Source organism: Ambystoma mexicanum, chromosome 2q (genome assembly GCF_040938575.1).
Source record: "Ambystoma mexicanum isolate Mex_15411 chromosome 2q, UKY_AmexF1_1, whole genome shotgun sequence".
NCBI classification, from domain to species: Eukaryota; Metazoa; Chordata; class Amphibia; order Caudata; family Ambystomatidae; genus Ambystoma; species Ambystoma mexicanum.
In genome coordinates, this window is record NC_090924.1 from 1,090,578,365 (window position 1) to 1,090,602,869 (window position 24,505).

Sequence of the window (24,505 nt, forward strand, 5' to 3'; positions counted from 1 at the left end):
TCCCCCAGTCCTGCAGGCAGGCAAGGCAAATGGAGGACTGGCAGCCCCATCACTGAACGCTTACTACCTAGCAGCACAGATCTGCTGGATGACGACATGGTTAGACATCACAGATGACTCTTGCTGGCGGGCAAAGGAAATAGCCCCCCTGAAAACACTAACCCCAATAGAAATTATGGCCATCCCACCTAAAATGCCACCGGCAAACAAGCAAAAAACCCAATCATAGGACAAACGATCTCCCAATGGCACAAACTCCGGTCCATTCAGGGGGTACGGACCCAGAATGCACTGCTATGGTCCATCCTACGGGCAATTCTGTGAAACGGGTTAACACAGAGAGCACACCGCATACAAGATCAAGAATGGGCAAAGATACAACTGATGGACATCAGCAAAGAAGGGGCATTATTACATTTCCCTGCAGCACGTGAGGTGCTAGGACTAGACCTCAGGACTGGCTTACCTATCAAACCATACAAACCACAATTCACACCCACAGTGGAGTCACGCCTCCTTACCCCAGCCCCATGTGAGAAAGAGATGGAACAACACCGGAGCACTTTCCCAAGGCTCTGCACCTTCTACCTGATGGCAATCCCCAGTAACCTAAATAGGAACCACTCACTGGCGATGGCTTGGTCCGAGGACCTAGGCGCTTAAATTGTCATACCAGAATTCCTTGATTACTTTGCTGCTATACCGCTAACTTCTGTGTACATTTGGAACAAGGAAATTCGATATAAAATCCTGCAACGACTATACTATACCCTGGCCAAATTACACAAGGTGGGGATAGCCACCTCTATAGAATGCTGGAGGGGATGCAGGCAGTGGGCACTATAGGCCATATACTTTGGAAATGCCAGACAGTCACATCATGCTGGCACAGAGTCAGAGGCGTTGCTGGGGGGGGGCTGATGATTGTAGCCCCGGATAGAATCTTAGGTGTTACAACCAAAATGCTAGCTAGCCCCGAGTCCTGCCAGTCCCAACATTAGAGTAGCCCCCGATCTTTTCCAGACCTAGCAACACCCCTGCGCGGAGTACACAGACAAATTACAGACATCAAAGGTACAGATGTTGCCCTCTCACCCGAAACCATGCTTTTGGGAGCAGACTCTGACAAATGGCATGCAGATACACAAGTCCGCAAACTCATCCACCTCATCCTGTTCACTGCACGAAAACTCCTGGTCATCCATTGGAAGGCCAAATCCCCACCCCCAGAATTAGAACGATCCAAACTTCTCTCCAAAACATGCCAATCAGAAAGAGAGGGAATCACAAGGCAGTCGACACACAACCCCACCAGGGGGATCAGATTTGGTGAAATAATTGAATCATACGTCTACTGTAATGATTGGGACAAAGGGTGAGGTGAGATGATGGGATCCACATTTAACAGCTGCACAACCGCGCGAGGAGGGGAGAAAGGTGGACTAATATCTGCACTAGTACACCCATCAACAAGTACAAGCGACATTGCCCACTACTGAGCATACTCAGTTATGGGTAGGGGGCTGGGGCGAGGCGATCCTAGGTACGGGGGCCAGGAGGTGTTATGGAATGAGTGAAATATGTCTTCAGAACAACCAAAGACCGTTGGCATCAAGAAATATTGTAATGAATGTATAAAATGTATGCTAAGTCTTTACTCACCTGTTTTGTGTTAAGAAACCAATAAAAAGAGTTAAAAAACAACACAGGATTTTGCTAGATAGTTGAAGGCAGTCTGCTTGAGCAATTGTGCTACCTACTTAGAGGTGTGTATCTCCCTGGACATTTGTGTTTTTATGGCTTTGGGGCATAAAATCATTGTCCAGGGCAAGCAATACAATTCTGTCCTGGCCTCCTGCAGTGCAGCGCCTCAGAATGGTAATCACACTGAAGTTACTGCTGTATGTTTAGAGCGAAATCCCCCTTGCCCAGGGTCGGACTGGGGCATACAAGCCATGCAGGCACCAATAAGAAAAAGTGGCCCACAATCAAACAGTCAGTACAGTTCATTACTATACAGTCTGAGTACTATCCAATGGGGTGCTTTTGGCAAAATTTGTTGCAAATAATACATTTGAAAACATATTTGCTTAATAACATTGGTTAAAACGAGTGTATTAACTTATAGAAACAGGCCTATTCTGCCCCCAAAAAGTGATAAATTATGTAAAAAATAACTGGCCCATTCTAGACTCATACTGGCAAATCGGGCATTGCTCTATTGCCCTATGGTCAAGGGCTCCTTTCTGGGGCGGGGGTCAGGGAGTGGCCTTGGGCGGAGGGGGGATACTGCCCTCCCTGTTGGAGCCGGCCTGCACTTACATGTACTAGTAATATACTGTTCTTTGGCTGTGAGAGTAGCTTTCCCCTCTTTCCGTCCCATCCCCTGCCTTCATCCTGTTCAGCGCTCTGAAGCAGAACGTTTCTGACTGTGATGCCTTCTGATATGAAAATACGCGCCTTTCTTGAAGAAGCACTTAGTTCTGTTCTAATGAACCTTCCAGAGCATCAACAGAACGCTAAAATACTACAAGAAACCACGGCACAGTCGGAATCCGCCCTTATTTTATCGAAATCATCCAACCGGCACATTCTTTAAATCTGAAAGACATCTAGGCACTTTCAAATAAAAAATAAAACAACATGTTTAGATTGCCACAAATAGAAAGTAGATGAGACGTTCGTCTCCATCGGCTTACCTTTTCAGAGAAAAGCAGCGATGTCTTTCCTGTTGGGGATTTAGGGAGACTGAGGTAGTTGTGCGGGTGAGGCGCCACCTTTGGCCTAAGTATCGATCTATTTCTTTCGTCAGAGCAGATTTCTTTCCCCTTCTGTTTCCGGGACGGTCAGGTGGCAAGGTGTACTGCGACAGCCTGGCCTGCGTGGAGGGCGATAAGGGAAGGGAGTGAGCTGGCTTGATAGCATATATTCACATGCACTCTACTCCAGGCCAGTGAGAAGAAGGAGGTGTGTGTGAGACAAACCTTGCAGCAGGAAACAACATCATTCGGTAGCATATCTTGAATTTCAAGCAGCAAAAACCACAGATTAAATCACAATTTCAATATGGGCTTTGTAATGAAACCGCTTCCAGAAATTCTCAAACCTTTTTATTTTAAAAAGGTACTGTCGATTGCAATCATCAGTTCCAGCTGTACCGCTGGATAGGTTTGGAGTAATGCAGAGTAAACATCAGTGTAATCATTAACCTTTCGTGCTCGGTTACACTCATCGTGTTGTGTAATTCTATTGTCACAAAAGGTACTTAAGGACAGTATGGCATTCTAGAGAAAATATTCTGATTCTCCATTTGATGGGCTGGACACCGTTTCCTCACTCATGCAGTGAAAAAGACCCCATGTTGTGCTTTGACCTTACACTCTACCCCATTGCATTTGATATGTTTCTCTGTAATGACTCTACTCGCGGTGTCCTAATGCTGTGATCGCACCCCGGCTGGGTTCCTGCCCCTGTCCCTCGCTGGAGCAAAAAGCTGTAACTGCCAGAGCTCCAGGGTGGCCTGTGGGTGGTGCCCCTTCCCAAGTCACCTGCCCCGTATATGAGTCGACCCTACCCAGCAGCAGTCCTGGAGTGCCCCAGCATGGCCCACGTCCTCCCTAGAATCAACAACTCTAACGCGCCACCAGTCAGAGTTCGAGGATGACCGGGGGTGCTATTCCCGCTCTTAGGCACCTGCCTCAGACGTGGGTCAATATCCCCCTGGCCTGCGGAGGGCCCGGGGTGCCCCAGTGGGGTTCCCCTTCCCTCCCTGAAGGGAAGAGCTCTAAAGCTCCCTGGACAGAGCTCCAGGATGACCGGGGGTGCTGCCCCCTCCCTTGGGTGCCTGCTTTGCATATGGAATGACGCCTGCTCGGTGGAGGACCCTGCGTGTCCCTGCGGGCCTCTAAATCTTTTGCTAGCGGGCTAAGGGCCTTTCGTGTCCCAGGCCCGCTAGAATGCATGGCACTACCAGATGCCTGCTCTCCAAGCAGGCCATATAGTAGTTGACCATAGGAATAATGCAAAGATAAGATGGCCATGCTGCTCTGGACGTCTGGATGGGAGCCAAATTGACATTTGCTGGGTGGAACCTTGCACAAAGCCTTTGGAGCTTGTACCGAGATGCCTACTTTTCCAGGGCCAGCCTCCTGCTTGTTGACTCCCAGGTTGAGTGGGCATTGGGTGGCCTGCTGTTCCTTTTCCAGTGGGTTTTTCCACGCAGTTGTATCTGAATGCATGATATTACTAGATGGAAGGCCTCTGAATTCAAGGACCAGATGGCCAGGCTGCTCTGGAATTCCTGATGGGAGACAATTTAAAAATGTTCTCCAGTTGGGTCTATAAGGAGGCTGGACATTATTTCCCAGACCTTCAGCTCTAATATACAAGGTACACAGATCACAAGAAAGCGTAGTCACCTTCCCCCGGATTACTGTAGAGAGTGTGCTAGGGTCCTGTCTGAGCTCCACTTGGTTGTCACTGCACCATCTCGGTTCTATGGTCAACCGCTGCATCCCCCCAAGCCGGAACAAGGGCCATTCCCGATGAGATGTCCCAGCTGAGCCAGTCTGCTGGGGGCACCCTGCCAGCCCACGTGAAGCCTTATGTCCACTTCCAAGGGGCCTACCTTTCCGGGGAGCAAGGCATCTGGCCCTCAAGACAAACTTAGCTGACTTGCTCGTGGACGGCAGGACAGCCTGCCCTTGTTCCTCCCTGCACCCCATGGGATTGATTTGGTGCACTTGTTCTGTCTAGGGGTGGATCCTCTCTGCCGTTGTTTCAAGCAATTAGCTTCCAACCACCTTGAGACTGTGTCGATTTGAGGGTATATCCCAGGGAAGGCCCCCAGTGGTCAGCTCAGAGTGGATGGGGTTGGGTGGTGCTAGCCCCAGTCACCGCATGGCAATGCGATCCCTGTAAAACCATGCTGTTGCCCCTTCTCCACCAAGTATGTTTCTCCAGCAGTTTGGAATGACCGTTCTGCCGAGTGCCGACCCCATCTCACCACGCCACTGGTGAGATGCAGCTAAACCTCTCCAGCTTTAAGTTTTGCCTGGGACCAGCCTCTCCCTCCCATCCCTGAGATGGGCGCGTCTCCCCACTGCCACTTTCCAGCAAAGGATTAAGCCATGCATGTGTACGTACACATGGCCGGTACAGTGAAACTGTGAATCTCTCATTAAATCAATTATGGTTTCTTTAATCGTTCCATCTGTTACTTGGATTACTGCGGTAATTCTATGGCTAATACATGCAGACGAGCACTGACCTCCTGGGATGCGTGCATTTTTTCAGGTCAAGACAAGTCCCGGCTCACCCGGCCGTTTGGAAACTCTAGATAACCTAACCTTGTGCCGATCGCACATCTCTGTGATGGCAACGATACAATCGGATGTCTGCCCTATCAACCTTCGATGGTGCTTTTAATGCCTACCATGGTGACCAACAGGGAATCAGAGTTCGATTCTGAAGAGTGAGCCTGAAAAACAGCTACTACATCCAAGGAGGACAGCAGGTGTGCAAACTACCCACTCCTGACTTGAGCAGATAGTGATGAAAAATAACAATAGAGAACTCTTTCGAAGACCTGCATTTTGAACGAGTGCTTTATATCCTTTAACAAGGATCCATTAGAGGGCAAGTCTGGTGCCAGCAGCTGTAGTAATTCCAGTTCCAATAGTGTATAATAAAGTTGCTGCAATTAAAAAGCTGTATTTGGATCTTGGGTTTGTGAAGACAGTCATCTGCGAGACAAACTACTGCCTATCCCAGCCCCTGCCTATCGATGCCCCCTTGATGCTCTTGACTGAGTATCCTGGCAGCCCGAATCGATTACTTTGAAATAATTAGAGTGTTCAAAGTAGGCTGGTCACCTGAATACTTCAGCTATTAATAATGGAATAGTATCCGATTCTATTTTGTTGTTTTTCAGAACTGGGGCAATGATTAAGAGGGGCTGCCGGGGGCATTCGGTAATTTGCTGCTAGAGGTGGCATTCTTGGACGGGCGCAAGCCAAACCAAAGCAAAAGAATTTACCAAGAAAGTTTTCATTAATCAAGAACGAAAGTCAGCGGTACAAAGACGATCAGATACCGTCAGAGTTGTGACCATAACAATGCCAACTAGCAATCCGGCGACGTTATGCCCATGACCTGCCCAGCAGTGTCCAGGAAACCAAAGTCTTTGTGTTCCAGGGGAATTATGGTTGCAAAGCTGAAACATAAAGGAATTGACGGAAGGGCACCACCAGAAGTGGAGCCTGTGGCTTAATTTGACTCAATGCGGAACCCTCACTTGGCCTGGACACAGAAAGGATTAACAGCTCTTTCTCGATTATGTGGGTAGTGGTGCATGGCTGTTCTTAGTTGGTGGAGCGATGTGTCTGGTTAATTATTTCGATAACACATGAATGAGACTTCCCCATGCCAAGCAGTTACGCGACTCGCAGAGGTCAGCATACAACAAATTAGAGGAAGCAAGTTGCGTTCAGCCATATGATATTGAGCAATAACAGGTCTTCGATGCCCTTAGATGTCTGTGGCTGTACTTGCGCTACATTGAATGGATCAGGGTGTGTCTACCCTTCGCCAACAGTAGCGGTAATCCGCTGAACTCCGTTCATGATAGGATTGGGGATTGAAATTATTACGCCTGAGCGAGCAATTCCCAGTAAGTGTGGATCAATAGCTCACATTGATCAGGCGCCTGCCCTTTGTGCACACAGCCTGTCACTGCTACCGATTGGATGGTTTAGTGAGGTCCTCGGATTGGCACTGCCGGAGTCGGCAACGCCCCTGGTGGGCCGCCTAGAAGATGGTCAAACTTGACCATCTAGAGGAAGAAAAAGTCGTAAAAAGGATTCTTGCAGAAGGATCATTAACAGCAGTGCAGCCGAAGGGAGAGCCACGGGTCCGACCTCGGTTGCACCCCAGACGTGCATGCCCACAGCCTGGTGCGCCCCTCATGCTATGGTCTAGCCAGCAGAGCAGTCCGCACCCAAAGCACATGGTGGACCAGGTGCTGGGGCCTGGGATCCCCTTCCTTCAGGTAGGGTTGGCTTAACCTGTCGGGAGAGCAACCTTCACTCCGAGCTGACCCCATGCCGCCATGCTGGTTGGGTGCTCCATCTTTTACCCCACCCCACCAGTGGGTGGGTGGGCCTTGATGGGGCCTGGCCGGCAGGAAAGTCCTGAGTGGTGGCAGTGGTGAACTGAGGGAAACTGGCGGTTCTCAAAGGGTGCCTCCCTAGGTAAGCTCTGAGCCATGGCGCAGCTGGGCCTACTCAACGGGCAGACGTCAAGGTCCGGTTGCCCATCACCGTGGGTGAACGATGGGAAGGTTTGCCAGTGCAGCAGGTGAGCTTCCCTTGTCTCCAGGTACCTAGAGCTCGGCCCTCTGTGAGCAGGCCATGGTTTGAAGACTGTAGCGGTCTCACCCAACCTCCTACTGCTGCTATCCTCCCTCTCCATCCCTTGAGAGGTGGGAGGGGGATGAGCGACTGTGGTGTGTCTGAGTGGACCGGCAGTGGACAGGGGGAGCCTCCCGGGTTGAGCGCCTGGACCCCTTTTCTTGAAACCCAATGGTCTCAGCCAATGGTCTTGGAAGGTAGACAGGGTGCCGGGCCTTCCCGCTGCTCAGGTGGGCTGGCGGGGCTGCCTCCCCCAGCATCTCCTGGACTGGCAAGTTGGGATGACATCTGAAAAGTTGCCTATGACTCTTGGCAGTGGATCACCTGGCTCTCATGTCAGTGACGAACGCAGATAGCTGTGTGAAATAGTGTAACTTGTAGGACAGATTGTCCTACAAGTCCCACTATGCTCCTTGTGGCCTCTGGTTCCTCCCGGGGCTAAATCTGACTGAGAGTCGCCTCACGTCTGCATCAGGCAGGCAACCTCTCCCCAGGTGGGATTTAGCACAGATCAGGAAAGCAAACACTCCGCCGCACCAGAGGTGTGCGGCTGGGTCATCCCCCACAGCCCCAGACCCAAGGCTGGCTGCCCGAGCTTCGGCTCCTGGCTATGACCTCAGATCAGACATGGCGGCCAATAGCGAACAAGTACCGTAAGGGAAACTTGAAAAGAACTTTGTCTGGAGAGTTTAAGAGGGCCTGAAACAGTTGAGGTAAATGGGTGGGGTTTGTCCAGTACATCCGGAGGTTTCAACATTACGGGCAGGTCGGTGCTTGGAACGGCGGATACCCTCTAGGCACCCCACCCAGTCCACCAAGTCCCTGCAGGGTGCATTTCCTCCATGGTGGTGCACAGCAGCTGCCTCTGGATCAGCTGGGAAGGCCCAGGGGGGAAGGTGGCTCTCCGTTCTGGCAGAGAGTGTTACAGCCCCCTGACAGCAGTTTTGACATGTCCACAGGGCCAATGGGAGATTGACCACTGCCGTGCCCTCCTCCGGCAACCATCTCGGCTCCTCTCAGGGGTCACCACGATGCCGACAGGGGACTGGACCCCCTGCTCCTGGTGTGATTGTCCACTGGGGTGGACTGTCCTCAGTGGACCAAGACTGCATCACACTGCTGGGCGGTGAGGCCCACGAAGGGCACCAGAGGTCTGCAGTGATGTTGGTTACCCACATGACCCGTCTTGAAACACAGACCAAGGAGTATAACACTTTTATGAGTCGGAGGGCCTAACAAAACCCTGTGGCGCTGTGGAGGTGAGGTCTGGTGCATGCCGCCTGTGGTGGGCTCCCATCACGGCGGGCGCCCCTCTTGCCCATCTCGCCCGGTCTGTCAGGGAGGTGGAGCATGAGCTGGTGTCATAGGAACCAAAAGATCTAGGCCTGAGCAGGGTCGAAGCCAGAGGCAACTCTGGTGAAGGTCTGTATTGGTCTTAACGTGCAAATTGGTCATCCAACCTGGGTATGGGGGGTGAAAGACTAATTGAACAATCTAGCAGCTGGTTCCCCCAAAGTTTCCATCTGGATAGCGGGAGCTCGGAAACCCCAGTTTTGTCTGGAAAAGAGATTGATTAAAGGTCTTGGGGGGCGAAACAATCTCAACCTATTATCAAACTTTAAATGGGTAAGAAGCCCGGGTTGGCATGGAGCCGGGTATTGAATGCGAGTGCCCAGTGATCTTCTTTTGGTAAGCAGGACTGGCACTGTGGGATGAACCGAACGCCGGGTTAAGGCGCCCGATGCCCTCGCTCATCAGATCCCAGAAAAGGTGTTGGTTGATATAGACAGCAGGAAAGTGGCAACAGAAGTCAGAATTTGCTAAGGAGTGTGTAACAACACACCTGCCGAATCAACTAGCCATGAAAATGGATGGCACTGCAGCATCTGGCCATACCTGGCCATTGCCATTGCTGAGAACTGCTGGGGCTAAGCCGAAATGAGTAGGAGGGCCCAAAAGGGGCCTGTGCCTTAGAAAGCATTGCAGTTCCGGCAGCGTCCAATGAGCTCTCACTGGACCTTGAAAATCCGGGGTCTATGTTGTAAATCTTGCACCAAGCCGTACCCATATCTGCAGCAGGTCTCCAAGGGAAACAGCCTCTCGCATGTTGGAACAATGTAAATAAGGGAAGTCGGCAAGTCAGATCCGTAACTTTGGGATAAGGATGGGCTCTAAGGGCTGGGCCGGTCGGGCTGGGCCATAAAAAAGGGCTGCACCCGTGCCTGGCCGAGGCGTCTCCTCTCCAGAGCTGTGCCAACCCTGGATGCAAGCTGGGCCCTTCCTGTGGATCGCCTCAGCTGCAATGGTTGCCTCTCTCCATTCTCCTTCCAGGGTTTGGGGCTGGTGTTCCGGCTCAGCCATAAACCCTGGAGTTTGGGAATTCAACTGTTTAATTAAAACTAAGCATTGGGAAGGCCCGCTGCAGGTGTTGAAGCAATGTGATTTCTGCCCAGTGCTCTCAATGTCAAAGTGAAGAAATTCAATGAAGAGCAGATAAACACAAGAAAGATCCCACATTATTGCCAGGACTACTTAGCTCCTCCACCTTCCCTATGGACTACGGCGTTCCCCAAAGCTCCATCCTTGGACCCTTCTTATTCGCTCTCTATACTTCTCTTCTTGCTCCTCTCATCTCCTCTTTTGGAATTTCTCACCATTTCTACGCTGATGATACTCAGCTGTTCCTCTCCTTTTCTTCCTTCTCTCCTGATCTACATCTAAATCTCACCTCCTGTCTCACCGCCATTAAAAACTGGATGTCTTCTTATTGTCTCTCCCTTAATACTGACAAGACTGAGGTCTTATTCTTTCCTTCTAACACAATTCCTCCCCCCTCTCGCCCTCCTTTTATTCATTTTCCCCCTTCTAATCTTCCTATTTCCACCCATGCCAGGAATCTTGGAATCTACTTTGACTCATCCCTTTCCTTTACTCACCATATTTCCATTTCTTCTCGCTCATGTCGCCACCACCTCTTCAATATCGTAAAGTCCGTTCTTCTCTCACCTTCCATTCTACTACGCTCTTAATCTCCTCCCTTATCTTTTCTCGCCTTTTCTACTACTCTTCTCTCTTTTTCGGTCCCCCTACCTCTCATCTTGCTCCCCTTAAATCCATCTACCACTCTCTCATCCGTATCCTCTGTCTTCTCTCTCCCCATGACTCCATCTCCAACTCACTTTCCAACCTAGGCTGGCTTCCTTTCCATTCCCAACTTAAATTTCACTTTCTTTGTCTTGTCTTTAAATCTCTTCATGACCTTGCCCCTCCTTACGTCTCCTCTCTTCTCTCATTCTATATCCCTTCTGGCTCCCTTCTTTCGGCCGATCTCTTCTTAATTTCTGTCCCCCCTCCTCTTTGTGCCTCTTCTCGTTTCCTCTGCTTTCAGCTCCTTGCCCCCCTTCATTGGAACTCCCTTCCCCTCACTATCCGCTCCACTTCCACCTATTTTTCCTTCCGTTCCTCCTTGAAATCACTCCTTCTTTGCTCCCCTCCCTGACTCCTTCCCACCCCTCCCTTTCACCTTTTCTCGCTCCTCCCAAATCCCTCTTATTTGCTCCTCTATCTTCCCTGTCTCCCTATGATCTCCATCCTCCCTACTTCTCCCGCTACTCACCACGCTCTCTCCCTTTCCTTTCCTCCTCCCCTCCCCCTCCTTTCTTCTTCCTTCTCAAATGCAAATTGTTCCACATGCTGTTTTCCTGGTTTGAATCATGTATACTGTTATTGCTTCTATGTTAATTGTTTGTTGTTTCTGGGTTGTTAAACTGTAAATAAATATAAATATAAATATTAATAAAATACAAATACAAAATACAAATTCTATATGGATGAAGATCTCTAAGGTACCAGATTGCATTAAAAGGAAAAGATCTATTCTAATTCCTAAGAAAGTGCCTCTGAATGAACTTGAAAAGTTCAGAAATTGGAGATGAATAACGATAAACACTGCACTGATGAAACGCTTCACAAAAATCTTAACCAAAAGACTTTCTGCTTTTGTTACTTTGAACAGCAGGCAAAAGGGATTCATGAGTGCATGATGTCTAGAAACATGTACCCTCTTGCCAAACATCATAAAAGGTTTGAGAAAGAAACAAAGACTCTCTTGCAGTAATATTTATTGACATCTCCAAAGCTTTCGACTGAGTTAGTCATAAACACATTATTAACGGTTTAAAAATGTTTAAAGTTCCATCACAATAAGGAACTTAATTCAAGATCTGTATACAGACTCCTCAACATACTTTAAAGGCAAAAATAATGAAGCAACACCCAGCATCAAGATGAAATCAGGAGTTAGGAAAAATGTATGTCTAACCACACTTATGGACACTTTAAAAAATGTGACATGTTTTTATGGACACATACTAGACAATAGCTACATGATTCAGCAGCTAGTTCTAACTGTAAATGTAGTGTGTAATGATAGTTGAGGTAGTTACACTTCACTCAATTATTTAATAGAGTTACATTTGTAAGTTAGTTATATTAAGACAAATGTGGCTATATAGGTAAAGTTAAGTTGTTGATATAATGTTCTTTGGCATTTGGGTGTAATGCCCATATATTGTTATCTCTTAATGACAATTGTAAATGTATTATTGATACAATATCTCAGATGGGTATTTACCGACCAGTGTACTTATCCATCCTCTTTGTGCTTTGTGCGTCACCTGATATTCACCTATAATGTATTTTCATGTGTATGTTATCATATTGGTGGCAATTCTGAACTGACGCTGATGGCCAGCAATAGTGGCCCAGAATGTGCCACTTCAAAAAAGTGGCACAAGTACCCAAATTCCTTGTCATATAATTAGTGATGTGCATGAATAGATGAACGTGATTCCCACTATCACTACCTACTATGTAGCAAAACCACAGCCATCGGAAAGAGCTTGGTGGAATCAGCGGGGAACGAAGGGTCGGTTGAGTTGAACTATTGTCTGGTACTGTGAAGATACATGAGAGGTGTAGTAGAAGTGGGAGGCCCTCGGCTACTGGTGAAATACCACTACTCATAATTTTTCCACTTACCTGGTGAGAACGGGGGCGAACCCTTTGGTGCTCTTGCTTCTGGCTCCAAGTGCGAAGCACCTACCGGGCACCACCCACTCCGGGCACAGTGGTGGGTGGGGAGTATGACTGGGGCAGTACACCTGTCAAACAATTACCCAGATTTCTTAAGGTGAGCTCAGGGAGGACAGAGACCTCATGCAGAGCAGAAGGGCAAAAGCTTGCTTGATCTCGATTTTCAAGACGAATAGAGACCATGAAAGTGGGGCCTAATGATACTTCTCACTTTTGAGGTTTTAAGTAGGAGATGTCAAAAAAGTGACCACAGGAGTAACTGCTTGTGGCGGTGAAGCGTTCATAGCGATGTAGCTTTTGGATCCTTCGATGTCAGTTTTTCTTATCATTGTGAAGCAGAATTCACCAAGGATTTGGATTGTTTACCCACTAATGAGGAACGTGAGCTGGGTTTAGACCATTGTGAGGCAGGTTAGTTATACTCTACTGATGATGTCTTGTTGCAATAGTAATCCTGCTCAGTACAAGAGAAACCAGAGGTTCAGACATCTGGTGTATGTGGTGTATGTGCTTGGCTGAGGAGCAAATGGGGTGTAGCTATCACCTGTGGGTTTATGACTGAAAGCCTCTAAGTCAGAACCCCCCCAATACCGTAAAGATACTGCAGTGCTGTGGATCCTCGGTTGGTGCAGGATAACTGGCCTCTGAGGCAGTGCTTAGAGCCGATTGCTTCAGAACTCGAGTGTGGGCAGAAGGGGGCCGCCTCTCTCACCCATAGTGCACCACTCATTCATAGGAAACCCGGTACTAAATCATTTGGAGAAGACCAAATCATTCGTAGATTACCTGATTCTGGGCAAGGGTTTCATAAGTAGCAGAGCAGCTACCTTGCTGCGATCTTTTGAAATTCATCCTATGAGCCAAGCTTTTCTCAAAGGTGCTACTCTGGTGGCAGCGCAAAAGAGTCTCTGTCCTTCCTGCTGTGCCGCAGGTGCACAGGAACCTCCCAGCCACCCTGCATGCACCCGATCGGGTGCGGGCCGGGCATGGAGCTCTCTTCTACCTTCTGCCTTACTGACCAGATGGCCTTGGCTCAGCAGACGGGAGAGTGGCCGGACCCAGCCCTTGAAGGCAGAACAGAGGCTTTGCCTTGGTTGCGGATGGCGGCTTAAGCCCCAGCCCCAGGAAATGGAGCTGGCAGCGCAAGCCCAGACCCTTTACGGTGGCATTCTGGGCATCTAGAAGAGGTGGGCCAGCCCAGATATTCTGGTTCTTGTGCTGGGCAGACCGGATATCTGGTTGGACCAGATGGCCCGATTCACGGCTGGCCCAGGCCCTACATTTGTTTCGAGCTGAGCTCATAGTCATCACAAAGTGTCTTCCTGCGAGGCGGCTGTGTGGCCCAGGTGACAGACACCTCCTGCGCACCCGGACCATTGCCTCATAAAGGTGGCAAGCCAACCCTGGCAGTTGCCCCAGTGTAAGTGAGGCCCAACGGGCCTGAGCATAACGCAAGGCATAAGCAAACTGGGCAGCTTAGGCCTAGGCATCCGGGACCTGTGGTCTGACGGGAGTCCCAGGCCTCCACAAGGCTGTATGGGACTCCTGGTGTGGCATCCCAGAACACAGGGCCTTAACCAACCAGCCCCAGACAGCCAGAGCAGAATGACCAGGATGTGGGGAAGACAGTCAGGATGAGTCCCAGGTCCTGGCCAGTGCTCCCTGGGGCAGGCTGGGCATTCCGGGTCCACAACACGCAAGAACTCAGCCAAGCACTCACCCCCCCACCCATCCGTGTTGGCGGTTCCTGCCACGAGCTGTGAAGGGCCCAAGATAGGGAAAGGACTCTGCTGTTGGATAAGGCCATGCTTTCCAGCTGGCTAAGTAAGGGTAGGTTTTATGAGCTGGGGGACAAGAAGGGGAAGCGCTGACATGGTTGGCTAAGCAGGATGAGGGGGGCAGTTCAGTTGGGTCATGGCAGCTAAGAACAAGCAAGGGGTTTTGCAGAGAGGGGGGGAGGAGATAGCCTAAACTTTTGCTGCTGTACGTGCTCAAGTAGTTCAAGGGAGAGTTATAACGGTCCCAAGGTTTTTATGTGACAGTTGATGGAGCATCTGGTGTAAGCACTAGAGGCATCGTTAACTCAGACTGAGGTGGAGCGCAGTATGCAACAGTTCCTGCCTAGCAAGACACCAGGACCCAGTGGTTTCCAGATGGAATTGTGGAAGCTGTTGTTTGACAATGTGAGTGATCACCTCTTATAGTCAGATGTCGTAGAGAAAGAAGGGTTTGACCCCGGGAACTCAGGGAAATGGCAAAAGTAGTGATTCAAAAGACGGCAAAAGAGTGTTGTGAATACAACAGACCTACCCCCCTGCTGAATGGGGAGGTCAAACCCCTGGCAAAAGTCTTAGCAAAAAGATTGTTGAATGTTCTCCCTCAGTGGTCCCATTTGGATCAAAACAGCTTCATGTCAGGGAGATCCACACATCTCAATTTGCGGAGGCTCTTCGGGGCAGTGGGGGATTCTCCACCTCACCGGTTCAATGTGATACTGGCCCTAGACTCTTACAATGCTTTTGTTACAATAGAGCAGCCTTATTTTTGGGCAGTGCTTGAGAGAATGGGCTTTTGGCCCAGATTAATATGTTGGTGCAGTTTATATCGTATCCCCAATTGCCACGGTGAAGCGGAATGGTCACCTTTTGAGGGACTTTGCTTTCGAAAGGGGCCGAAGCAGGGATGCCATCTCTCCTCCTTTCTTTTCACACTTTTCATAAAACCATTGGCAGAGTGGGTAAGGAGAGATATGACCCTAATGGGGTTTTAGTTGGCCAGTGGTCATGAGGATAGGATTTCGTTATTTGCGGAAGACGACCTCCTCTATTTGAGCAAACCTAAGGTGTTGGTTCCAAGGGCAACTGAAATATTAAGTAGGTTTGGGGAGTATAGTGGTTTGAAAGTGAATTGGGACAAATCACTGTGCTTTGGGAGGGGCATTGGAGAATCTGAGCTGGAGATAGTTGATGGTCACAAGGGAACCATTTAGATAGTTAGGCATTCAAGTAGCTAGGTCTACCGAAGAGTTGTTTAAACTGAACTGGTAGCCCTTGTTATCCAAATATCTTTTGGATGATAAGAGGTGGTTGAACCTACTGTTAACCTTAATGGGTAAGGGTGCCTTGTTTAAAATGTTAGCTTTTCCCAGGTTTTTATACATTTTGCAGGAAACCCCATACAATGGTCCATCTGAGGTATTTGACAAACTATAGGGTGGGATATGTACGCTACTATGAATTGCATTAGATACTCTATCGAACTAAGTCTGGGAAAGATGGCTCAATCTTCCAAATCAGAAAAAGTATTTTTGGTCGATGCATTTGGTTACAGTCAATGATTGCTTTTTTTCTTGAGTGGGGTTACCCGGAGGATAAGATAGAGAAATGGAACATGGGGTCTTTAACTCCAAATCAGGTCCTATATAGCAGGAAAAACCTATGCTTGCTTCTTTCAGAGGGCAAATTGGTGGTAAACGTTTTGTGCATTCTATTAGATCAAATGGGGTGAGAGCTAGACTAGGAATGGACACGCCACTTTGGGGTAAAAGACTGCTACTGAAACTCCATTGTATCCAAGGGTTCAGGAGTTGGGCAGGGATGGGTTTTAGGGACTTGGTGAATGAATGGGGAATGTTCTTCCATATACTATGGTTATGGCTGTGGATTCAAACCTATTGGAGTGTTGAATTGTGAACTATCAACTCTATGGTAGGGGGTGAATTGGAAGCAGATCCTAAATTAGGTCTGCTGAGGGTATGGGGGGCATTATTTATTGTTCATGATAAGGTCTTGATAGGGCTGGCTATAGTTTTGGTATAGAGGGATATTGTGAAGGTATGGGGTTTCAGGTGATATCCTTTCTTTAGTGAAGTGAGAAGAGGGTAAAGAAAGGCATATGTAACTTGAGAAATTGGTATATAAACATAGGGAATAACCGAGAAGCATGAGAAGGTTTGGGGAAAATAGAAGATTTGAAAAGAGATGGACACTAAGTGGTTATCAACAGGGTTATGGGATGAGAACAGGAGTGCGGGAGGAGAATATGTGGTGGAAGTGGTGTGTATTAAAGCCCTGGTTCCTTAGGGTTGGAGGTAGGGAGTTCTTTGAGGGAAGGGGTGGGTGAAGGGGGAAAGTTGGGTAGTTATAGGGGAGGTGGTTTATTTATGTCGATGTTACTGGTTTTCTCTTTCCATAAAACTTTTTATTATTTTAAGATTATAACATAACAGAGAAACATATACCATTGATTGGTTGTATATCACTGGTGGATTGTCAAAAACATATAAGATAGTATCAGAAGGAATCACACCATTGGGTTCACATTAGAAATAATGCAAAATGCAAGGTCAAAGCAAATAATACATCTCAACCCTCCCAGCTACCCTATTTTTTTTAATTTTTTAAATGTGTTTATTGGCATTTGGTCAAACACAGCAATTAGTCATGCAAATGTGGCATCTTACATTGTGCCTCAGCAGGCCAATAAATCTGAACAATATAGAGTGACAACAAAACGAGAGAGGGAATAACCAATAATAAGAAAAGAGGGGAAAAAGTAAAGAAACGAAGAAACCAACCAATTGTGCCACAGCAATATATGTCCACGCTGTTCTCCTTCAATATTGTGTCCCACTACAGTTAGCAAGTGTATTTCTGAAAGTTCTCAATCTGCACTGCAAGGGGGGACCCATCACCCACTACACTGGCACCAATGTCAAAGAGAAAGGCTGGCACAAGACCTGTCACTGCCCACAGTAGTTCATTGGGGTTTGTCGTCAGAAGGGTAAAGGGCAGTGTTAACCAGTGCCCTCCATGCTTCGAAAAGGAGTCCCACCTCCCCTCCGTGGACATTTATATAGTGCCCCCATGCAGATGTTTCTGAGATGCTCCAGCGCTGCATCTCTTTTAGCCATACTTCGATCCGTGGACCTCTGCTCGACTTACACGCCATAGCTATACACCTCTTGCCCAGTATACAAACTAAGTCCATAAACCTAGAAACGTGTTTGTGTTTACTGGTCCTGGTATACATTCCCAGTATGCATTCCTGTGTGGTCCATTTGTATCTGGTAATCCCTGCGCCTTCGCCGGTATGTTTAATGTTATCCCAAAACCTTTGTATAGTGTCACATTCCCAGAACATGTCCATTATATGGGCATCTTCCGACAACATCTAGGGCAGTCAGATGCTGCATCTTTATTGAATTTAGCCACTCTTGATGGGGTCAAATATCTGCAGTGAAGAACCTTGACTTGGAGAAGTCGGAACCTCACATTGCGTGAGACATTTTTACTATGACTGAGTGCCCACAGCCACTGTTTATCTGTGAATTCAACTCCAAGGTCTGCTTCCCACGTGACCTAAGCTTAGCATGGTCAGTGGTCGTACTGTCACTGAGGGACTTATATAATCGGGACACCGGTCTCCAACTGTTTTGCAGGTCATATGTAAGTGTGAGGAGTGCATTCGGTTGGGGTTCAGTTGATCAGTCGTGCCAAATGCGTTTGGCGAATTTAGTTATCTGTATGTATCGAGGAACTACTGTCTCGGGAGTCCCTCCTTCGGAGTGATGTCTGTAAACTCTCTGTAAGTACCACTTTCGTACATATCATCCCACATTGCAATGCCCACTTCCTCCCAGTGTCGAGCTACCTTTAGTTCCTCGGAGTCCCACTGTGTCTTAACCAGTATGGGCCTGTGTGGGGAATATGGGTGTGTGAGTTTTAGAATTTTCTTCGTCCGTGTCCAAACTTGTTTGCCCACAGACAGTGGAAGCGGTTGAATAGTGTGCTTATCTAGTGAATGCCAGAGTGCTTCTCGTAATCGATCAGGGCTTCTAGTAAGTTATGTTCTGTGTTAGGTTCATCATCCAACCATTTAGTTAGAAAGCTGAGTTGAGCCGCCTTTTTCAACATGGACAGTCTATGCCTTCTAGGGCTCCACAAGAAGTTCTGAGGGTGGCCTCTAATTCTCGAAAGAAGGGGGCTTTAATATAGTAGGCGATGTTCATAAACCCATAAAGTAGATGTGGTAATATGATCATCTTTGTAATGGCTACCCTGCCCATAAGTGAAAGAGGTAGGCGAGACCAAAACACCATCGATTTGTTGACGCCCTACACTGCTCGTAACGTGTTCAGAACATGGGTCTGTTCCGGGATGTGTAGAATAGCACATCATCAGCGTACAATGAAAGTAGATGGGTAGAATTTCCCACATGTATCCCAGCCTCAAGATACGCTTGCCTGAGATATGCTGCAACAGGTTCCAATTCCAATATATAGAGCATTGGAGAAAGAGGGCATCCTTGGCGTCCTAACTCTAGCGATGGGGGAAGTATAAAGTATTTTGACTCCTGAAATGCAGCCCAAAACCAAAGCTCTCCAGCGCAACCTCTATCCACTCCCAATAAACAGAATCAAAAGCTTTGACTGCATCATTTGTTTGTTTGTTCAGTTATGTGCTGTAACCTGCGTAAGTTCAGGGTGGTGCTGCGACCCGGCACATAACCGGTTAGTTCAGAATGTATTAGAGCCGATACACGCTGTCGGAGTCGAGATGCGAACATTGTCTTCAGTAGCTTCACATCACAATTTAGCATGCCCAATGGTCTATATGAGTCACATGTGTCTGCAGGTTTGCCTGGCTTGAGAATGGGGACTATCCATGTTTCTCTCATCGTGTCTGGGAGTTTCCCTATTTCAAAAGCCTCTTGGAAGACTTTCAATAGTGTCAGGGCTACTGTACCTTGATATGTTTTGTAAAATTACACCAGGAGGCCGTCGCTTCCCGGCGTCTTCCTTGAGGCGGATGTAGTAATTGCTTCTTGCAGGTCTTGTAAGGTGAAGGGTTGATCTAGAAGATCGCGCTGATCGTCGGTTATTGAGGGTAGGTTAATTTCAGTGAAAGCCTCTGCTATGATGTCTGCTGGGATATGGGCGTTATGGCTATACAGTGTGGCATAATAAGTGGCAAATATATCGTTAATTGTGGCCTCCATGGTCACCGCATTCATCCCGTAAAAGCGTGATCGGTGTCCTGGGGTGTTCCCTGGGGCATAACCAGGCAAGGAGTCTCCCTGACTTATCTCCTTCCGCGTGCCTCCGTGCGTGCCGTGCTGGTGGCATAGTCAAATTTTGATAGTCGCTCCCATGTGGCCTTGTGGTGAAGTCAGGCCTCACGGAGGGCCCATTCTGCCGCTTGCTCTGTGGGTCGCATTACTTCCAGTTCCCTCACCCTACTTTCTAGAGCCTCAAGCTCCGCTTTTGATTGTCTCCGAACTCCCCCGGCTTTAGCAATAACTTCTCCCTTGGAGACCACCTTCAGAGTGTCCCAGACTGTCTCCCATCTTTCTACACTGCCTATATTTTCTTCTAAGAAGAGGGCCAGTGTTTCTCGAAGTTGTTCTCGAAAGGCTATATCGAGTAGTGCATCAGTGGGCAAGCGCCACGTAGAGACAGGGGTGCACAGAGCCTCAAAATTCCACACTGCAATAAGGGGAGAGTGATCTGATAGCACCCGGCCCATATACTCTACACTCGTAAAGTGCTGTAGGTGCTCACAAAGATATAATCTAACCTTCTGTGGAGATCGTGTGGTGAGGAGTAATAGGAGTAGTCCCTTCGGTCCGGGTGAATCTCACGCCATATACCTGTTAAGGCTGGGTCTGTTAGAGCAGTGTTAAGAGCCGTTTCTGCTGGGGAGGATCTAGACCAGAGTGATGTGGATCAGTCTTGTGTAATATCGCAAACGCAATTAACATCTCCTCCCCATATAAAGAAGGCATCCCTGTGGGAGGTTTTAAGGGAAGTTAGTGCCTGGACATGAGCTGGTATAGCATGGTTCAGGAAGTAGGAATCAACTAAGACTACCTCCACATTGCCAATGTGCCCTCTGAGGATGACATATCTGCCCTCGGTGTCTCTATCACAGCTGAGAAACTGAAACGGAAGCAAGCCATTGTATGGAACTCCATAAACTGCATCCCCCCAATGTTTCACTACAGTGTCGTGCTCTTTTTCTGTCAGAGGAGTTTCCTGCAACAGTGACACTGAAATCTTGCGTTGAAGATACAACTTAACTCTGTTTCTGTGTATGTATATTCTGAGACCCCTCACATTCCATGTGATGATTTTGATTTGTGTCATGGCTGTTTATTTATCTGTGTGTTAACAGGCACTGGAGCCCTGTGTTCCAGGGCTCGCGTGGGCGTGGAATAGAGAGGGGTGTCACATGCACATCAAACAGTAACCACTTTTGCATACCTGTAAAGTGCATGCAGCATGGAGAGCAGGTAGCATTAGAAAATGCATTGGTTGGGTAAAACAAACGAAAAATTAATCAACAACACCCAAAACATAGGGTTCCAACTATGCCCAACAGATAGGGTCTGCTCAGGCCAGCTAGTGCCCGCTTTCGCAAGCAGACACCAGTCAAGAGTTTCAACAGGAAGGTCCTGCTGATTGTCCATATGAATCCGGGTAGGTGCCATCGGTGCTCAGTGGGCTAGGTCTCTGGCTTGCTGGTTGCTACTTCTACAGCATCGTTAATCCGTTGGGTTGAGTCATATTATTGGAAGTGGGATCTTCCCTGATGTCTGGGCAATCCAGAAAAAGGCAGGATGCAATGGTGTGCATCAGCTGCTGCATCTAAGTAGTCACAGTCTCCCCCCTTGGTGCGCAGGGTCCTCATACGTGTCCAAGTTGTTGTGTTCTAGCCACATAGTTACAGCCTCAGGCTTTTGAAAAATCGTGACTTGCCAGCATGGATTACTTTAAGTCTCGTAGGATACCTGAGCATGTATCGTATCCCTTTCTTCCGAAGCCTGGCTTTGACAGATATGAATCGGTTTCGTTGTTTCTGTACCAGTGGTGTGTAATCTGGGTAGATGGCCAATTTGGAGCCACCACGTTCTATCACTCCCCCTTCTCTGGAGAACTGCAACAGGATCTCTCGGTCACGGAAATTCAGTATTCTGGCTATAATCGGGCAGAGTGTGACCCAGGTGGGGGCTTCTTTTGGAGGGACCTTTGCGCCCTCTCAGCCGCAAATCCTTGCGTTAGCTTGCCTGCGCCAACCTCCTGTAGGAATAGATTTTCAATATAGGATGTGGGGTCTCTGCCCTCGGTATCCACTGGTATGCCAAGAACGCTAACATTGTTCCTTCGCGAACAACCTTCCTCATCTTCAGCTCTTTGATCCAGGAAGCAGTTTTTTTACTCTAGAGTCTTCAGGCTGGCAGGTAGGTCAACAGTAGTGACGGCTGTTTCTTTTAGTTGTACTTCAGTGTTCGTGACTCACTTTGCAAGACACCGCACATCTTGGCGCAGCAGCTGTGCATCTATTTTGACCTCATCTATCACCTCCAGTGAGGTTTAGAGCGCTGCAGTTGCCGCAAGCCCCTTGTCTTCCTGCGGTTCGGGACGAGCGTCTTTCCCCTTGGTTCCTGCATCTCTCTTTGCTGCCGACGACTCATGTGTCTTTCTAAGTCCTGTAAAAGAGTCCATTATGCTGCTTTTCGGTTTATTCTTAGGCACCGTCATATCTTGTTGGGCAGGTTCCGGTAATGATATCTACGTGTTTAGGTAGCGTGCACAGAGGGCTCAGTTCTAGGCTGCATATATGCCCTCTGTCGAGTGAGGTGACCTGTGTAAGCGCGATGCAATGCCAACAGTCTGCTGTGGAGATTCAACTGGTCCAGCTGTGTTTATGAGTTCCAGCCCTGTGCTGCTACCAATTTAGGTGGCAAATGTATTTGCTGTAGTACTCCTCAGGCTATAATAGCATGTATGTCACTCTGATTCGCCCAACTGCAGAGTCGGAGCAGGAGTTGCCAGGCAAAGCATCCGCAGTGTAGCCCAGTGGCTGTAAGAAACAATGGGCCTCATTACGACTTTGGAGGTAGCCATGGCGCTAATAGCTATTTGCGTCATGGCTGCCTCCAAAATCGTGTCCGGGTTCCCTGAATGGGGAATTACCGGGCCATTCCGAGTTTGGAGGGCCCGGTAATTTCTCCTTCATGGAACCCGGGCCCGGTCCTTCCCCATTCCCATTCGAGCCCCCATAGGGCTCAATGGGAATGGGAAGGGAGCTAACAACGGCCCGTTATTAACTTGCTTCCTTCAGGTCTTGTGCTTGTGCAATTATGTGCTGTAACCTGTGTAAGTTCAGGGTGGTGCTGAGACCCGGCACATAACCGGTCTGTTCAGAATGTATTAGAGCCGATATACACTGTCGGAGTTGAGATGCGAACATTGTCTTCTCCCGCTCTTAACGGGCCCGTTGTTAGCTCCCTGGTTCCCTCGAGGAACCTGCTATGGATGTCTGGAAAAGCTAGACGTCCAGTGCAGGTCCCGCGAGGAAACCTCGTAATAGTGCAGAATGAGTTTAACGGTGCTGGCACCATTACCAGCGCCGTTAAACTCATTCCGCACTACTCGTAATAAGGCCCAATGTGTGGCCCAGTAGTCTGGTATGACGTCTCGTACCGGGTGAGGTCTCAGGGTCCAAAGCCAGGGATGTGTGCTGATTCCTGGGCCTTTGCATGGGTCGCACCGCATCAGTTGTTGTTGGGATGGGGGCTAGAATGTTGAGCTCCAGTGCCAACATGACGGCCCAATGCAATTTGAGGAAGTGGAGAGCCTATCTTGGGTGGCAAAGCCGAGGGCCTCACCAAGTGCACCTACTACGAGTCACAGTCACGGACCTCACAGCAAGCCGCTAAGTATCAGGCCAGGGTTTTGCATATCCTTTAGGTCCGTCTGCTATGCAGTGGCCGTTACTATGATCCGCATGGGTGTCAGCTGCGTTGTGCAGTCAGAGGCAGAGTGTAGGTCTTATTGCGCAGCCCTTCCCGGGCTGCCTGGTCATGTCTGATCACTAGGGCTTCCAGTCTCTCACAGATCAGGGGTGGCCCCACCGGACAGCAGTCACTGGATCGCATGTTCTGCTTCAGTAATTAGGTTGCGTCCTGAGTTACCCGCCCTCCTCCTTCCCAGTACCGGCTTCCACGTACCAGTATCCAGATCTAAACAATCCGTACGGCAATAGATTGGTGTGGCGCACTCCGGTGTCCTGTGACGCCAAACTCCAGTGTAACGTCTGGGTCCGAAGCACCTCGTCGGGGCAGACGCTGATCCAAACACATAGGCATGTCTTGCTAGTTCTCGGGGTCAATTCTCACTGACACTGGAAGTTTTGCAGAGTGCAGGCAGTCTCCCGCAGCTTCCTGACTCGACTGCAACTGACCGGGATCCGCTAGCTGTTGCAATCTCTCCGTTGCCTCCTTCAACACATCCTCAGCGAAGCGGGGGTATCCGCGTAAGCCGCCATATTGCCTCCCTCTCCATGCGCACTCGCCCAGCCTCCAGCCGGCTCCACAGCGTGGTAGTGGCTGCAAGTCTGCCCAGCTTCTTTCAAACCTGTCAGCAGAAGCTGTGAGGCAGTTATCTTAGTAAGTCTGGAATCAAACAAAGGCTATTTACTGCCGTTTCCAAGGATCGTTTAAGGATACAGGCCAGAGCTCTGGGTTAACACAGCTTCACGGCATGAGCTCCAGGTCACGCCCCCTCCCAGCTACCCCATAACTTGTAAAATGTTGAGAGACACCCCTGTGCATTGTAAACTCTTCTCTCCAGGGACATACACTTGTCTACTTTGGCAAGTGCATTGTAAACCCTTCTGTAGGGCAATACACTTGTCTGCTTCAGCAATCCAATGACTAATACGTGGACGGTCTGCCAAGCTCCAAAGTGCTGCAATAATCCTTTTTGTCAGCCATACGTTACGGATAAAACACTATCATATTTAGTGGCCCCAACCCACCCCCTGCCCCTCATATTCTGAGCAGCACAAGTTTTGGATTCCTAGGCACCTGTGAACCAATTACCGCAGTTAGCCTATCTAAAACTTTTGCCTAAAAAACTTGGATCAGCTCACACTCCCATAACGTATGGAAGATGTTGCTACCCAGAAGCCCACACCATAAACAGTTACCATTATCCG

The 24,505-nt window shown here is 48.7% G+C and overlaps 1 protein-coding gene across 2 annotated transcripts in view; it reads right to left on the reverse strand.

The window, feature by feature from the left end:
- The window catches only part of LOC138569960 (protein lifeguard 1-like), a 969,207-nt gene that overhangs the window by 517,500 nt on the left and 427,202 nt on the right, over positions 1-24,505 (reverse strand). For both annotated transcript variants that reach the window (XM_069648440.1, XM_069648439.1), the window contains one exon: positions 2,700-2,878. The gene's annotated coding sequence lies outside the window, so the exon portion shown is untranslated. The remainder of the gene's footprint in view (positions 1-2,699; positions 2,879-24,505) is intronic.